Below are 362 nucleotides of genomic sequence, written 5' to 3' on the forward strand. Positions count from 1 at the left end.
GGAATTTGGATTTCAAAAGGTCAGCATTCTACTAGGAGAGCAGAATGGAGATTGCAGGTAAAGGAGTTGCGGGTGGGCCATGAAAATTTATCTGAGAAAGGTGGAAAGTGAGGGCATGAGGAGATAATAGATAATGTGAATGTGGTAATATGACTGGACTAGAAAAGTCAGGAAATTAGAGTAAGAAACATCAAACGAGGTGTTTGAGATTGAGATTTTAGAGAAGTGTAGTTACCATAAATACTAATATCTTGATAATTTATCATTAAAGTGCATCATAGGACAAGATTGTTATATGGATGAAAAAAGGACTGAGAGCCAGGTTTTAGGTAAACCATCAACAAACATGGAGAATGAAATTA

The sequence above is a fragment of the Propithecus coquereli genome, unplaced genomic scaffold (assembly GCF_000956105.1).
Source record: "Propithecus coquereli isolate 6110/MARCELLA unplaced genomic scaffold, Pcoq_1.0 Scaffold124, whole genome shotgun sequence".
NCBI classification, from domain to species: Eukaryota; Metazoa; Chordata; class Mammalia; order Primates; family Indriidae; genus Propithecus; species Propithecus coquereli.